General features: G+C 45.3%; 1 protein-coding gene across 1 annotated transcript in view; it reads left to right on the forward strand.

Moving 5' to 3' along the window:
- DHTKD1 (dehydrogenase E1 and transketolase domain containing 1) overlaps positions 1-17844 on the forward strand; it is an 871206-nt gene that overhangs the window by 53658 nt on the left and 799704 nt on the right. The gene's annotated exons all lie outside the window — the stretch shown is intronic.

Consider the following 17844-nt stretch of genomic DNA (forward strand, 5'->3'; position numbering starts at 1 on the left):
GCGGAGATCACTTTGGCTAGACATGTTAGCTGGCTGCCAGCTCTGACTGTTAAACCCCCATTTACCACTTTGCATGCCAACAAGGTGGCTCTGAGAACCAGGGCAGCTTTCCTGCCAAAGGTAGGGACTCTTTTTCATTTAGGGCAGTCCATCACCCTTACGACCTTTTATCCTCCTCCCCATCCCTCTAAGGAGGAGGAGAGGCAGTATCGCCTGGTTCCAAAGAGAGCATTGAGCTTCTACATGGACAGGATGAGCGAATTTAGAACGGGTGATCAGCTGTTCATGGCTATGTACGCAAGATGAAGGTCAAAGCTGTCCACAAAAGAACATCGTTAATGTGGGTCATCCTTTGCATCAAAATAAGTTATGCTTTGGCAAAGAAATAACCTCCCGAAGGTATAAGAGCTCTTTTGACCAGAGCTTAGGCTGCTACATCGGCCTTGGCTGAAGGTGTTCCTGTTGCTGATATTTGTAAGGCAGCAACTTGGGCTTCCCTCTACACTTTCGCAAAGCATTACTGCTTTGACTCAGAAGTGAGGAAGGAAGGTAATTTTGCCCATTCTGTTTAGCAGGACTTCTTGGTATAGGCTGACAGGCACCCACCTCCGAGTGCAGGACTGCTTTGGAACTCTATTCAAAAGGTGAGGAATCCACAGATAGATGTATCCATCATAAGAACAAGTTACTTACCTTCGGTAATGCTTTTTTCTGGTGGACACAGTAGTTACCTGTGAACTTCTCACTGACCCACCTGCCTCCCTGTTTCGTGTCTGGATATACAAAGAAAAATCAAAATGTTTGTATATATTGGAAATTGTACATACAGAATGTATGTTTCTATATAAATGTATGTGTTCACCTGTTCTTGAAGGCAGAGGAAAAAAGTGGGTGAAACTGATGTCAGCACTCTGGCGGGGACTTTTTATGGCTCCGATGACATCAGGTGGTGTCGACTGCGGAGCTGATCCATTGTGACCGCCTCATTGACATGGAGAGCTAGGGAAAAGGTTCTGTCAAGTGCTGCACACTGGGATATTCAAAAGGTGAGGAATCCACAGATTATTACTGTATCCGCCAGAAAAAGTGTTCCCGAAGGTAAGTAACTTGTTCTTTACTATTAGTGTTGAAATAGCTTTCTTTTGCAATCTGGACACCGTCTTTGCATATTTCTGGAATTTCCATTGCTTATGTGTGGTTTTCATTCTCTGCAGTTAATGGAGACTTTAAAGTGCTTAGGAATGGCGTGTGTTCATGGGAAAGTAAAATTAACTGTTTCCTACTAAAGAGCTGTGTGGTGTGTTAGTTGTATGGATGTGTACAGCAGACTTTTGCTTTTTATCGTTTAACTTGGCCATTGGTTGTGGTGACCTTGCCTATCCACTTTCTTTTATAGAGAGCATTGCCAAAACAGGTAACTCGCTGGGATGAGGTGTGGTGCCTGTGATGGTGCGTTATGTTTAAGCCAGTTTCATCTAAAAAAGAGTGATGGAGAGTTGCTAGTGCTTTGGCTACTGACTTGTGCTGGTGTTGCGTTGTATGTATGAAGGTACCATGGACTCTCTATTGCATGTTCTCTTTGAGAAAGGCAAATTATTAGGGGAAATTATGTGTTGTAGGGAGTACGTTATAATAGTAGTCTGATTACGTGGCATGACTGCGCTGCATTGGATATTGATAAGATTTCTATCAATTGTGTTTTGTTGGATTAGTGTGTGGCTTTTTGTGGTTGCAAGTGCTGTTGTGAGTACTACGATAGCCACCTGTGTGGCATATCTGTGCAGTATTAGATGTATGCAATCTAATATCTTGTGTAATATTTTCTTACGTTTGCTGTAGCAGTCGTCATTGCTTGGGGGCCATGCTTGGTGTTACTCCTATGTTTTAAAGTATTTATGCAGCGCCACAATATCTAAATGGGACTTTTATGTTTACAGCTAAAGAGAGTAATCACAAAAGGCCTGGTACTCCGGATAGTAGCATCTAAACCATTTGTTTAACTACTTTAGGAGAAGGATCATAACATATCAATACACATAATTTAACTCGACAACACAATTACACAACACACCATATGCATCCAATCCACACCACCAAATTCCACATCATGACACATTTATCAGCACACCACATATTTAAACTCCACTACTTACCACTCCACAACACAATACCAATCCACATAATTACACTCCATGACACAAAATCCCTCTCCACATAATTTCAGTACATACAATACTACATAATTAATATCCACATACTTCCACTGCACACCATGCCACATAATTCCCCTCCACAAATCCACTCAACACCGCACTATTCCACCCCATACAATTGCACAACTAACAATTCAAATCCAACCCACATAATTCTACTTTAAACCACATACATCCTCTCCACTTTAAACCAACGCACATGGGTAAAAGACATTGTCATTCACAACGCCAATAGCTCTAACTCTCTCAAATGCAAGACCAAGTGCGTTATTCTTTTTAAACTAATGATTTGCATATTCATAGCGTATCATTGTAACTGTCACTTTTCCCTAGTGCACCAACTACTATTCAAATCAATGACCACCCGGTTAGCCATACAGACATCTGAAGCAATTGTATTAACCAACTGCACTTTCTCGGGGGGCACAAGGGCTGTACAAGAAACTAATCGCACATGGGCCAAACAGGGCTCAAATAGCTGCTGAGACTCCTGCTGATGGCTGAGGAGCTGCTCTCGGCCGACTGGGGCGGCATTTGGGCAGCGGCGCAACACGTATGGGCACACATGGCTGCAAGGCCACAGACCAATGAGGAACGTGTCCGCTGCCTGGATGGCGTGCCTTCCTGCCGCAGGCCGAGGTCCGCCTGGCCCTGGCTCTGATGGGTGGTGGCGGCCACGAACATTGGGGCCGGTTGTGGCAACGCCAGGACCTTTGTCTCCCGAGGTTTGGGGGGATGAGCAGGGCTCAAACTTGACTACTGCCAGTGCCCGTGGACTTAGAGGTGAGTGGGAGCAGGCAGGCCTTACGGAGCTGCCTGCTTCTCACCTCTTCTGGAGCACATGCTGCGACTGTCCTCTTTGGGGTGCATCGCTGCTGTGAGTGGGCTCACCCCGGTCAGGCAGGCCTCTGTCAGGGATGCACAAATGGTGCAACTGCAGGGGGGCTGGTGACACATGTTGCCCCAATCTGGTTCTAAGAGTTTTGAATTTATTCCTCAGGCACTCCTGCACTTCAGTGCATGTCGCCAAGAAACAACCAGAGTGTTGAGCTCCAGCCAGACTGGGGAAGTGTGCTAAGAGCAGTATTACTGACGTACTCCTTGCAAGACCACCCAAAAATTAAATCAGCAGTGGGTGCACTACGTGTCGGGCGGTGCATCCAGTGCCCCAACTGTAAAGTGCCGCTGTCGCAAGGTGGTCATGGACATACACGGAAGACCTGGATACCTGATATGAATAGCATGTAAACCTGTGTTTTGTCAGTCAGAACCATTGCACTGAGAATACAACACCCAAGGTGGATCTCATCACGACAACAGAGCGACAACCTTAGTAGCCACCACAATGGAGAGGACCGAACCCAAAAGTGGCAGGCTTGACTCCCATGCTCACTTCTGCTCTTCTCCTTGGAGAGCTCTTCCTCTCGCACCTTTGATACCTGTATTCCTCCCACGGACCAAAATGTGCTCCTAAAAGCAACCCGCAGGAATGCACCAATACTCCTTAACAATGCAAGGATCTCACTGTTTCGTTATTATACTGTTGCCATACAGTGCAGTCGCTCCTCCTTTCAGGAAGTAAAACATAATTTACGTTCAGCGGTCCTCTCCTTTTTTTTCTCTTGTTCCCAGCCAAACTTAAACTATTGCAAAATGGACAAGCCCACTTTTTTTGATTCTCTGTATAAAGCACGTGAACGACTGGAACAGAATATCTCATGAACTTGTGGAACAGATGCCGATTGGCTCACTCCCCCATAACCTCATAGGACGCCACATTGTCGACGGCAGGGTGTTGCAACCCGCGAAACCCTGGGTTTTTGCCTGATATTGATGCTAATGTGACTGAGTGTGTGCCTGGATCCTGCTAACCAGGCCTCAGCACCAGTGTTCTTTTCCCTTAACTGTACCATTGTTTCCGCAATTGGCACACCCCTGGCACACAGCTCATTCCCTTGTAAAAGGTACCAGTGGTACCAACGTCTCTGTGGCCAGGGAGGGTCCCAAAGGGCTCCAGCATGTATTGTGCCACCCTAAGGGACCCCTCACCGAACACATGCACACTACCACTGTGGATGGTGTGTGCTGTTGCAGAGAAAGATGTAAAGTCGACATGACACACCTGCCAGGGTTCCATGGACACAAACCACTACCTGTGGCATAGGTAAATCATAGATAAATCACTCCTCTAGTAGGCCTTACAGCCCTAAGGCAGGGTGCACTATACCACATGTGAGGGCATAGCTGCATGAGCAATATGCCCCTACAGTGTCTAAGTCTATTCTTAGACATTGAAAGTGCATTATGGCCATACTAAGTACATGGGCTTGGAGTTTGTCATTACAAACTCCACAGCTCCATGATGGCTTCACTGTAGACTGGGAAGTTTGGTATCAAACTTCTCAGCGCAATAAACCCACACTGATGCCAGGATTGGATTTATTGTAAAATGCACACAGAGGGCATTTAAGAGATGTCACCCGGTATTTTACCCAACCCTCTAGTGTAGGGCTGACTGGCCTTTGCCAGCCTGCCACTAACAGACACGTTTCTGACCCCATGGGGGGATAACTTTAGGCTCTTCCAGGTCAGGAACAAAGCCTGCTCAGGGTGGAGGTGCTTCTCACCTCCCCCTGCAGGAAGTGCTACACTTGGAGGTGAGCCTTGAAGGCTCAGACCTCTTGTTATAGTGCCCCAGGGCACTCCAACTAGGGGAGATGCCCAGCCCCTGGACCAAGCCCCAAGACTGGCAGCAGGTCTGGCGGGAAAGTTGGGTAAAACAAGGAGGAGTGACCACTGCAGCTAGGACCACCCCAAAGGTGTCCAAAGCTGAAGTGACCCCCCCTCCTTCCAGAATCCTACACCTTGCTTTGGAGGATGCCAGCCAATAAAGCTAGGAATGTCCCCCCTCCCCAAAGGGAGTTTGCACAGGAATGGTGTAGCCCCCTCTCAGGGACAGTAGCCATTGGCTGCTGCCCTCTGAGACTTGTATCGCCCCTAAATCTAGTACTTAGGGGCACCCCTGAACCTTTCTCTCCAGATTCCTGGCGACCTCATGAAAGAAGGACTGAAGAGCTGACCTCAGCAGTGAAGATTCCAGATGACAGCTGACTTGGCCCCAGCCCTACCAGCCTGTCTGCAGATTCAAGACTCCTGCTACAAAAAGGCGACGCATCCTGCAGGACCAGTGACCTCTACAAACCCCCAAAGGACTGCCTGCCCAGCAGGGGACCAAGAATTCCCAAGGTCAGCAGTCCTGTCTAGAAGAAACCAGCATTGTCCAGCGGACGCCTCTCCTCCTTGTCCGACCTTTGATTTTCCAGAACTGACCCCCTGGATCCAGCGTGCTGTATCTTTGTGACCGCTGGGGTCCCCCCGTTGAAAAGCATTGGGCGCCCGATGCTGTATTTGCACCCTGCACACGGCCGCACCTGTGCCGCTGAGGATGTGTTTGGTGCTGATTTGTGCCCCCCCCCAGTGTTCATCTGAACCCGCAGTCCTGTGCCCTGAAACCACATGTACTTACCTGCAATCTGTTTTCTTCCAAGTGCCCCCAGTCCTCATGATTCAATTGAAAACCCCACCCCAACTTTGACCTCTGCAGGTGGCCGGTCCTGTGTTGCTAGTTGTACACTTTGGGATCAACCTGAACTTTGACCTGTGGACATCCTAATCCCTAAAGACTGGGATCGTAAGTCAAGTACTTAACTGTGCTAACACTTTTCCTCCCCTAGGTCTGCATTGGGTCCTGTGTGAAATTGCACTGTCACTTTTTTAAATTGAAAAGTGTTACTTACTTGCAAACTGTTTTATCTACAAAACCTAAACAAAGTAAATTTGATACATATGCTTGATACCTGCGTACAACTGCACTTACATGCAACAAAGACATTTTGGTTCTAGTAATATAAAACCATTGTCCTGGAATTAGTCAATGAGTGTGTGCCTCATTTCTTGACTGTGTACAAAAGATGCTTTGCACTACCCTCTGATAAGCCTAACTGCTCCAAGACACTACCACAAAAGAGAGCATTGGTATTATCTACTTTAGCCACAATTGAGCCCTCTGGGGAACACATGGATTCTGTGCACACTGTACCTCATTTTGGTAAAGTATTTACACAGCAACCTTCCCACAGCAGTCACCCACACATATGTTATGTTAGATGGACCAAATCAAGCAGTGTCTACCCCATACACCATGACCACAGTTTCAAAATCATATAATATTCTCATCTGGAATGGGTGGGGGTTGGCTACAGTTCATAAGCGTCATAGAATACTGGCTGTACAGGAGGCATGCACAAATTGTTTACCTACGACTCTTGTCTTAAAAAGGAAATAGAGAGGACATCTCTTCCACACATCTCATTCTTCTTATGCTCGTGGAGCAACGATATGGCTCCAGGTGGGCATCCATTTTGCAAATCAGGACACTTGCATCGGTACAGAGGGTCTATATGTACTTGTTTAGGGAACACTGGACGGTTTACCCTTAGTGCTTGGATGGATATATGCTCCCAACACCAATTCGGAGAAATATTGGTTACATTCAACAACTGTACTAGCAGATGGGGTACAATATCCCTGGGTACTTGGCGGTGACTTTAGTGCAGTACTAGATGTTAACCTCGACCACTCTCGCCCCCCTCTGCGTAGTGCACCTGCTACGGACCAAGGCAAAGCCCTTCAGCAATGGGCGATGGGTTGGTCACTTACAGATCCTTGGTGATTCCGCATCATAGCCCTGCGCGAGAATGCTCATTTTTTTTCTGCCTACATAAGCTGCTCCACTACCGTCTTGATAGGTTTCTCTGTGCCTCTCATTCACAGCCTAGTATCACGCATGCCACATACCTCGCAAAAATATTCTCATATCATAACCACTTAGAGATCACACTGGTTTGGGGACATGTACCTACACCCATACCCACTAGGAGGATGCAGCTGTCAATACTAGAGGATGCAGCCTTCCGAGACTCCCTTGCCAACACCATAGACAAATTATTTTGACGAAAATGCTGGGATGACCTCTTCACCGCTAATGGAGTGGGAGGTGTTTAAGGTGGTGATATGGGGTGCATCAATGAATACACTGGTAAGGGCATGCCAAGAAACACTAAGAGCACTAGAGCAAATTGAATACAGCATGACCCAGTTGGAATAAGTGGAGGCAAGACATGAAATAGACTCAGCGCCACTACAGTGGGAAGATTAGCACACACTGAATGCTCAGAACGTCTCAGAATAATAGACTACCGAACATATTTGCAAAAAAAACACACAGTAGCGGTCAAGTCGGGCTTCTTATTGCCCCGGAGTACCCAACCTACACAGGCCCTACCCCAATTATATCCATAAACTATCAAACACAGGGCGAGGTATCCACACAGTTAGACATAAATACAGCTTTTTGAGATTTTTACATTGAGCTTTACCCCACTGTAGTGAAACATGTGTTTTGACCACTGACTTTGTGTTGCACCTGGATTAGCTGTCCAGTGTTCACCAGTTACAGACTACATTTTGTATTCAGTTTAGCCTTAGATTAATTCTGCCTATTGACTTTATCGTAGCATTAGACACTGCCATGTTAAAGGCTGCCCGTAATTTTCCACATTGTAAACTGTGCATTCTGTCTTGTTTTCGTGCTTTTTCTCACCAAGGGCTTTGGTAGATAAGGGTGTACTCAGATGGCAGGGAATGGCCTTGTTTTGACTTGACATCTTGGGATTGTGACCGAACCCCCATGTGTTATTTTCAAAGTATACCTAAACTAACCAGCATGTTTGAATCGCAAAATGAGGGGGGTGGGGGCTCCAGAAAGCTCCTTTTTGATTTTTTAAGATATAAAAAGACCCAGTGCGACAGTGAGAGGGTCAGTGGCCTCAATCAGGATTCTAGACGTCGGATGCCTTATATCTTTGCCGTGAGGGTAGAGGTCTCCCTCTTTCGCAGTTGAACGGGGTCATCGTCTTGCTGGCATGAGAAAGATGAAGTACCTGACAGGCCCTACGGCGATGCATTTTTTATTCATTATTTGCTTTACGTTATAATATAGATACATATATTTGCTGTGTATATTTTGGTATGTTTTCATTTCATTGCTGTGACTATTTTTAAACGTGTGCTTTCAATATGCTGATCTCTGTTTAGGAACTGTGCATAGTGAAATAATAAATCTCTTCTTAGGCATTCCAGAGATTTGTCAGCTCGGTCATTAGTGAAAAGCAAAACAGCCATCCCGTGCTGCCGTCCACAGACACAGTGTCTGACTATCTTGACAGAATATGCAGACAATATGATTCTGTACTTCAAGAAGCTGCATATGGCTCTTACTGAAGTAGCTAGAGCACTGTCTGAATTCTGACCATTATCAGGTCTACAGATCAGTGCTGACAAATTCTGTGCTTTCGTTATCACGGGCACTCCAGTGCAGTAGCCACTAGAATTTGGGCTTACATCAATCCAAATAGCACCCCCCATTTCCCGCTACTTGGGGATCCATTTATATTGTGAGGCACAAGATATACTATAAGGTAATCTCATGTATTCAGTAAACTCGCTTAAACCTCAAATCAGTTTTTGGACCACGCTATCTCTTTCAGTAGCCGGCCGCTTAGCATTGGCAAGGATGGTCCTTCTCCCAAGGTTGCTCTATCACTTAAATTTGCCTATTGTGATCCCGGTTTGGGTGTTTAAAGTGTCGAACACATTGCTGATTGAATTAGCATGGAGGGGAGGCCGCCGCAGGGTGAGCTTGGCAAAGCTTCAGTTACTCGTGGTGGGAGACGGTATAGGTGCCCCGGACTTTAAAGCATACTGCATTGTGGGACAACTGCAATGGTTGGCATACTTGCTGGCTGGCCATAACCTACATGAAATAGGATTCACAACAACCCAGATTAATAATGGCTGGTTACACGAACTGCTATGACCTGGAGCATCAGCCCCCGTACCTTACTGCACAACTGTGGGGACTTCCTGTTGCTCTGGGCACACTATCAATGCACTCTATAAGTGTGTGGGAACAGTTGGAGACAATGACAGTTTCTGCAATGTTCTCAGACGCGACATTAATGTCACACTCTGATTTTATACGTGCCCATGCACTGCCTGACACCTTACATTTACCCTGAGCGATACCATCCTGCTCATAACTGTGCAGTGGTCTGATAGGATAGGTCTAAACCTGTAACACCTTCATTATGAGGATTATATTCACGCATAAACTTTGTTGACTGTGGCTGCTATACATATACACATTCTTAGAAAGTGTCATGGGCCTAGCACTAACTGTAAACTCTTCCAATTGGTGACTCATAGTTGTCTGTGGATGTTGAGAAGGAGGAGGGCTGGATGAAAGGGAATGGCAAATTACTGTAATACATTGAATGTTATAGGTGCCTTTTTCTCTTACATCTATACGACAGAAACCATACATCGTGTTTGAACTGTAAAATGTCACTCCCTGACATGGAGACACTGTTATATGATGGCTATTATGTCAATAAAATGCAATAAAGTTTGTGAATGAAAAAAATTGCTTTCTTACCTGAAAAATATATATTCCACCATAGGGAGCTGGGTTCTGATTGCACTATTACCTCCCCTCCCCACCACACACTTTTTGCCTGGTTTTTAGATGAAACTTCGACTGAAGTGCACTGGATTCCTGCTAACCAGGTCTCTAGTGCCAGTGTTCCTTTCATAATACAAGACAGCTGGTCACTTGAGCCAAGTAACCAGGCCCTTCAGCCCCCTTTAAGTCCCTGGTAAATGGTACCCCTGATACCTAGAGCATGGGCCCTCAAGAGGGCCGCTCAGAGCTGCAGCACAACTGTGACACTCTGAGGGACCTGGCACGAAACTTCTGAAGACTGCGATCGCACGCTGCTTGACAAGGTGCTTCTAAAATTGAAAACACAGCCTGTGTGCCATGTCCCCTGAACTCTGCATTTAATATATGTAAGTCACCCCTCTAGCAGGCCTTCCAGTCCCATGGCAGGGTGCATTATATTACACGTGAGGGCATGTCTGCATGAGCAGATATGCCCCTGCTATGTCTTTGTAGATTCTCAGACATAGTAAGTGTACAGGGAAGCCATACACTAGTCACTATGAGTTCCCCAGCTACATGATGACTTCTCTGAATCCTGGGATGTTTGATATCAAACATCTCAGAATAATAAGTGATGGATTTATTAAAAAATGCACCCAGAGGCACCTTTTAGGTGCCCCCTGAAAATGTACCAGCTACTAGTGTGTTGACTGACTGGTCCTGAATCACCCTTGTGGAAGATGTGTGGACAGCCACAAACATAGTATCTTTCCAAGAACTCCAGCGGACCTATGCATTATCCAACACACAGTTTTATAAATTCTTGCAGCTGCATCATGTGTTGAGGGTACACATCCCCCCTGACACCTCTGTACTAGAATTCAGTCCTTTGGAAGCTACGGTGATGATGGGGGCCTTGGGTAAGGGACAGGTCTCTCAGATATACCGCTCCCTGATTCTGAACACTCCTGAGACTCTCCATTACCTTAGGACCCGCTGGGAAAATTGGATTGGACTTTTGGAGGATGTAAACTGGTGGGATGCATTGATGACACCTAGAGCCTTCCTGATATCCGCCAGGTTATGACTGGTGCATTTATACTTTCTACACTGTGCTTATCTTACCCCTGTCAGACTGCATAGGGAAGGTCTTTTGGCCAGTCCACAGCGCAACTGCTGCTCCCACTGCCTGGCCAACTTCTTCCATATGATCTGGTCATGCCCAGTCATAGTACCTTACTGGAAGGCGATCCTGGCTGAGCTTTCCATGGTGCTGGGTCAAACATTGTACCTCTTCCCACTTGTAGTTCTATTGGGGGTGGATGGGGGGTTCACGGGCGCACACGATTCAGCTAGGCATTGCCCTAATGGTCGCTAAAAGAGATATTGCGGCACACTGGAAGGCACCTGGCCTCCCTGCAGTTTAAAAATGAAGGCAAGGTGTCGATTGGTATGCCCAGATGGAAATGGCGGTGTACGTGGCACGGGGATGTCCACAAAAAAAAAATCAAGATTTTGAATATTTGGGTCGATGGTACAGGACTGGACACTGAACTGCTGTAACAATGGAGCTGATTGTCTTATCATGTTGATGCTATCTTATGTATTGCATGTTATGTACCTGATGTGATAGGTATACATGAACCTTCGACATGGCGCGCTAATAGTTATTTGACCTGTAGTTGTGACTTGCTGTTTTGTCTAAAAAACAATAAAATGTGTTTGTCAAAAAAATAAAACAAGCTTCTGCACCCTTAACACCATGCAATTGACTTACGGTTTCTATCCTCCCTCTCCGCCGCCCCAATTAGATCCTTACAATATGTCTAAGTAGCCATATCTGCAATAGAGCCTAAGATGAATTTAAAAGTTGATGCTTTACACATTTTCCACAAGTTTATCTCTTTGCCTTTCACTTCTTATTGTAAACTCCGTTCCAAGGAGTGTAGAGGTTTCGGGCAAGCCAAGGCAGGCGATTTCTTAACTAAATATTCCTCTAGCAGTTGCCACATTTTCTTACGCTTTGTTCCCTAATATTATAAATCCCAAGTTGGCATTTCCACTTCAACTGATAACTCTAGTTTGCCAGCCCATACCTGTATAATAGGAATCTTTGTATTTTCATTTGTGGCCTATCAGTTACTTTGCTTCTGAGGTCATATTCACTATCAGTCTCCAGTCACTTTTTGATAGACCTTACATTTCAAGTTGCTTCAGGCTCAAAATCACAATTGCCTGGCCCAAGACAATAGAGAATCCAACTACCCGCTTTATGTGAATCAAAACCTCTTTCCTGAAAATCTATAGCATTAGGAAGAACCACCCTACATGTACTTTACCCCCTTCCTGTCCACATTCTTTCTAACATTTTCCCTCTAAACATATTTGCATCTTAAATGCTTTGTTTGAGATTTGTTCCTACTGTCATATGACATTATACATCGTTTTTCTGTTCTGAACACTTGAACCTGGGATACTCTCCTGCAATATTTTTCACCTTTTCAGATGGGATATCATTCTTGAGATCCTTTCCCAACGTTTTGTGTATGGCTAGCTTACTTTCAACCATGAAAATGCAGAATGAGTATTGGACATCCAGCTTTTCGTCGTTGTATAGGTAGCAAGAAGTACTTCAAACCTAGTAAGGTTCTGTTGTCTGCTGGTTTGTTGTTCGGTATTAATATACAGTGCTATAGCTGAAAATAGTGTGTTAATTTAGATTAATTTAAATGGAATTCTTTCTTGCAGATTTTAAAAGGCTTGATCTGATCCCTTAAAACACGTCCTTCAAACTCCTTGCCCCTTTGTCCCCATCTACAAAATGGATCCCAGTGGCCGCCTATGGTAAACTCTGCATTTTTAAATAGTAGCATGAAACGTGAGGGAAAGAATGTGAACCCCTGATGCTTCATCAGTTTGTCCCACATCTTCAGCGTGGGATACTTTACATCTGAGATGTTACCGATCAGTGCTCGAACGTTTGGGGAGCCATGCTGTATACTATGGGCCCATTCCAGAAATGCTGCTTCTGTATGTATCTGGGCTTCCGCCTTTCACAGTGTGGCTGTTAGAAAAGTACCTGAAGTTGTGTGGCTTGATGATATCTTTTTACATTGGTTAGGGAAACCTCACCCTCTTTCCTTCCCGTCATCAGCACTGATTTAATTATTGTTGATATTCTACCCTTTGAGACACATACAGAGATCCACCAGATGGATCTGCCATCTATGGGAGCCTTGAACCACCAGAAGTCCTGCAAAAACGAAGCACAGATGTGTTTGCAGGAGTCCTCATGCAAGCTACAGCAAATCATAGGGGAAAGGAGACAGGGAGGGGGAGTCAGAGGAGAAGTTACTCTACCATTGAAGCACATCAGCTCTACTTAGTATGTCCTTACAGGTGACACCTGGTCAGAGAAGGAACACACCAAGTTGGCGTAGCTACCATTCAATAGACAGGCAAGACTTGCCGGAAGATAGGGTGAATCTGAGGCTTCTTGCTGAGGCTTCGTCTAATTTTGAACTGTGCTACTCTGTTTTTGTCTTTTGATAGTGGTTTGCGAAAATGCATCACATCACATTATGCAAGATCATACCATTACTGCCAGTAAGAAAATTCACCAACAAGCACCACACTGGTCCACAAAATCACAAAAGCTAAAAAATCTTTGCTAAAACTACTGTAAATAAAGACCACTCTGAAGGGTAATTTGAGAAAGTTTGGGCATCAAACCTGAACTTGGTAATGGGGTTATTGGCCAGTTCAAAAGAACATGGGTGGTGAACCTTAATAGATATGCAGAAATTTAGAAAGAACAAAGCAGACAAGGTGAAAAAAGGTTGACAAAAGAATTAAGTAACATTCACTGCTCCCCCAAAAACTTTGAATACCTAAGTTAACATCCGTAGTGGGTCTCCTCTCCGTTAAACCTTCAAAGTAATTCGTTTTCAGCAGATTTCATCTGTCTGAACATCAGACCTCGATCTCATAGTGGCACCCTCAAAGTGACTTGATTCAAGACACTGCCTAGTGCAGTATAACAAAAAAAAACTATTTCCCCAAATCTTGCAAGCGCTCCCCTTTGCTGCTGTCACAGGACTAATATCTCAAAGGAACAGAACTTGCTGTTCCATGGGTGTCACTTCCCATTAGCTAGGTCCCATCACAGCACCTTTGGCAGTTCTTGCCCTGGAGTGTGACCAGCACTGAAAAAGCCTCTCTTTAGAGCATTGCTTTCCCTTCCCTGAAGGTTTAGTGGCCCTCTCCTCAACACATGTGGGCAGTGTTCATAGTCTAGGTCTGTCCCATTTCTCTAGAATTCTGAGATTGATTCCAGCAGGTCTCTACCAATATCTGACATTTATCAGCCATAAACGTATTGTTGACCTCTCTTTTATCGTCCTACATCTTCTCTAGACTATTTCCCAGTGAGGAAATGGAGAGCACTGCACACTTCTGAATTGCATCACACGTTAACTCCTCTTCTGCTGGTAGGGCATGAAATCCTCCTTCTTGCCTGTGTTTCCCTCCGTGGTTTGGACTGCACTCTCAGCTTTATAAACTGATGTTTTATTGTCCAGTCAGCATCTCAGTGCTGTAAACTTGCACATTATCTAAATAGTTGTCAAGTTTATCTAGAAAGATCATGAGGACCCTCTCCTTCTTTGGACAGACCCAATGCCAATTCCAGATAATAACTAAATGTTCACTTCCTCTTACGCCGTTCTGATGCTAGGATCCTGGAAGAAAGTCCTTCAATTGGGTAGCAGATTTAGTTCTGCTTGCAGGTGTCACAGTAGACTAATGCCCTCATTCTGAGTGGCCCAATGTGAGGTTATAGCACCTGTTAAATAGCAACATTGAGGGCTTTGTTATTTATTGGATGTAATAAATAGCACCACTTATTAGTTGTTCTCCTAAAATGGGGCATGATGAGTATAGGGAAAGGTGCGGAAGACATTGTGACGCAAAGGGTTAATTAGCTTGAGCAGTGTAGTTGAGCGTGATGCCTGTTGAAACCCGAACATCGTGGAAAAGTTCATGATATTAATTTCAAGCTTGTTTGTGTAGGAGACTCTGTCTCAACCTTGAGAACGAGAGTACATGGAGAAGATGGAATGAAAACAATGGCTGGGAAGGGGCAGAGCAGCCAAGGGACAAGTGCTGATAACATAGCTAGAAAATGCCAGAAAGGGATAGAATCCAAGCTTTGAGTTATTTAAGCACTGAAGTGCAGGTGAGGCATTTGAAGCTCGCAGATGGGGTTGTGAAAGCTGCCATCTCCAAGCCTAGCGCTGCCTCCCTGTTTGCTGTTCAGAGACCGTGACGCTTGAGAGGGGGAGAGGTCCAAGCGGGAGGTAGAGGGCTTCTCAGCATTTCGTGGACTAAGTTAAGTTCCACACAGGGATGAAAGGCCTTTGTTTCTCTGCTCTAATATTATGATTGATTATTATGCTTGCACTGTATTTATAATCTGAAGTATTCAGCTCGTTTATATTTTGCTTTCTGAACATCGAAGTGTGAGTCTGCTGCAATAATTGAAACATTCATTTTGGTGTACAGTAAATCTAAGCTTATCTGAAGTATTCAACTTGTTTATATTTTGCTTCCTAAACATCGTAGTGTGACGCATTTTGGTATACAGTTAATCAAAGCTTACAGTTGTCAATTAACTATTTGCTCATATATATATATATATATATAGATGCTCTTTGTAGTGTACTCATATAATAATAGGTGCTCTTCATTGCTATTTTTATTCTACCATTGTTGATGTGCTAAATGCATACATTTACCTAAAATTCTAGTAAAGCTAAATTGCATTCATAATTGGCGTGTGGTCCTTCATTGAGCGTCCTTATTGACTTATACCGAACAGTTGTCAACCAGTCACCTGGATAAGACATTTTGGTACCAGAAGTGGGGCATAAGTCAATAATGCCTCTTTGGGGACATAAGAAAAATGGGGCAGAGAGCGGAAGGCAGCACAGGCCAGAAGCCAGATCCATTCCCGGGTGGTTAGCAACTGACCCGTTCTCTGGTGTGGCAGGACTCCTGAACCGGTGGGCAGCGCCGGTATTATGGGAAGCACTAGGTGAGAAAGTGACTCCCCTCTTTGTGGAAGATGAGGTCGAGAGTGTGAAACTAAGAGGGGCAAAGCTGGAGCTGAAAGCGGCAGGGCAAGTGGGATGGCTTTTCCTGTCTGCGCCCCGTATGGTATACAGGAAGACAAAACTGCTGGATGAGGTTGCAGCCTTGCAGGAAAGTGCAGTGCCTCGGGGTGATCAAATGGAGGCAAGGTGCACCGCATTAGCAGCAACAGTACAGTAGGCAGAAGCCTAAAATGCCCTCAGCTGTGCAAGTGAGGGCACTGGTACGCAAACAGAAGAGTAGGCAGAAGCCTAAAATACCCTCAACTGTGCAAGTGAGGGCATTGGTACGCAAAGAAAATTGGGATCCATATACTTGGGATGGGACAGTCTCAGATAATGATGGTGACTGGAATTGGGAGGATGAGGTGGAAGTACGTGTAGCAGAACTAGGTGGAGTTGAAAGTGGAGAAGGAAGTGTAGGTGAAGTTGAAGTTGGAAGAGGAAGTATAATGGAGGTTCGCCCACTCGTGCAAAACAAATCAAAGGGAGTGAATGGTGGGCAAATACAGAATTCTCATTTGGTGAGAGATTATACGCAGAGTGAGTTGTTGGAGATAACCCGTATGTTTAGGCAGATGCCTGCAGAGCCTTTGTTTAAATGGTTGGTGAGATTGTGGGACACTGGAGAAAAAGATACATTACAGAATCCTTTTACGTTAGGTGCCATCATAGAAGGAGACCCATTTGAGCTGGAAATGATAGTACAGGATGATGTAGTGATGTGGAGCCTATGGCAGAGGCAGGGAAAAAAGAGGGTGCCACAAGGATTTTGGTCAAAGAGATTAACACCATCCATGAGCAATTACACCCCGTTAGGAAAAGAACTAGCAGGGGCATATTGGGCTTTAGTGGAAACAGAACGCATAACTGATGATCGGCCGGTCACCTTAAGAACATGGGTCCCCTTACTAGGTTGGACAAGAGAAGGAGGGGTTGGCACTAAAGTAGGCAGGGCGCAGGAGTTTACCATCGTGAAGTGGAAATGGTATCTGCAGCAGAGGGCAAAACCGGGACCAGCAGGACTATCAAAGTTGCAAGAAGATACGCTAGGGGCAGTGGACTTGCAGGCAATGGCCCTTGCGAAGGAGCCCTCTGAAATGGAATCCTCACCATTTAAGACAGCCCCGCCTTTTGAACGACTCACTGAAGAAGAACAGCAAAATGCATGGTTCATAGATGGTACAGCCTGGTACTATCAAGGAAAAAGACAATGGCAAACAGTCGCATTCCAGCCTGCTACAGAAACGATGTTGCTGCGGGGAGGGTATAATGGGTCAAGCCAGCTTGCAGAACTGCAGGGGGTAGCAGCAGTGATCGAACAAGCCCCCATCAGAGAGAAAACATTTGTGTACACTGACAGTTGGGCCACTTACCAAGGACTAGTAATCTGGGCCCCGACTTGGCGCAAGGATGGATGGAAAATTAAAGGCACCCCCATTTCGGGAGGCAGGCAGTTATAGGAAGAGATGTGGGAGAAAGGGCAAAAATGTCAAATCTATGTGGAACATGAGGATGCCCATTGCCCATCGGATACCTCACTTGCATCTCTATTCAACAACACCGCAGATCAAATGGCCAAAACACGAACGGTGGTCATCAATGAGGAAGCTGAAGCTGCTTTAGCAAACAGGGCCCATGCAACATCCGGACATCTAGGAGAGAATGGCATTTATACATGGGCACAGCAACGACAAATTTCAGTTACTAAAGAACAAGTGCAACAAGCAGTAAAGGAGTGCCCAACATGCAACCAGATTAGACAAATGCCCCTGCAAAAGAAGCCTAGCGGCCATATCAGAAGAGGAACTGCAGCTGCTACGGTGTGGCAATTGGACTATATTGGGCCGCTACCAAAAGAAGGAAGAAAAAGCTACGTATTGACCATGGTGGACACATACTCTGGCCTTATGTTGGGTAT

This window comes from Pleurodeles waltl, chromosome 4_1 (assembly GCF_031143425.1).
Source record: "Pleurodeles waltl isolate 20211129_DDA chromosome 4_1, aPleWal1.hap1.20221129, whole genome shotgun sequence".
Classification (NCBI taxonomy): Eukaryota; Metazoa; Chordata; class Amphibia; order Caudata; family Salamandridae; genus Pleurodeles; species Pleurodeles waltl.